Below are 226 nucleotides of genomic sequence, written 5' to 3' on the forward strand. Positions count from 1 at the left end.
AGACAAAACCAAATTAAACCCTGCGGCTCATGACGATACATTGAGTTCTTAAGACATGAAACGATCGGTCTGTGCAAGAAACTGAACAGTATTTATATCGTTTTTTACCTCTGATGCACTGCAATATCTGAACTGTCCTGAGCGCGTCCTCGACAGCCGGTGTGTGACGTGTCTTCTTCTTGCTTTACGGCGGATTGCAGACTTATAAGTGCATTAACCGCACCTA

Source organism: Sinocyclocheilus anshuiensis, unplaced genomic scaffold (genome assembly GCF_001515605.1).
Source record: "Sinocyclocheilus anshuiensis isolate Anshui unplaced genomic scaffold, SAMN03320099.WGS_v1.1 scaffold874, whole genome shotgun sequence".
Taxonomy (NCBI): domain Eukaryota; kingdom Metazoa; phylum Chordata; class Actinopteri; order Cypriniformes; family Cyprinidae; genus Sinocyclocheilus; species Sinocyclocheilus anshuiensis.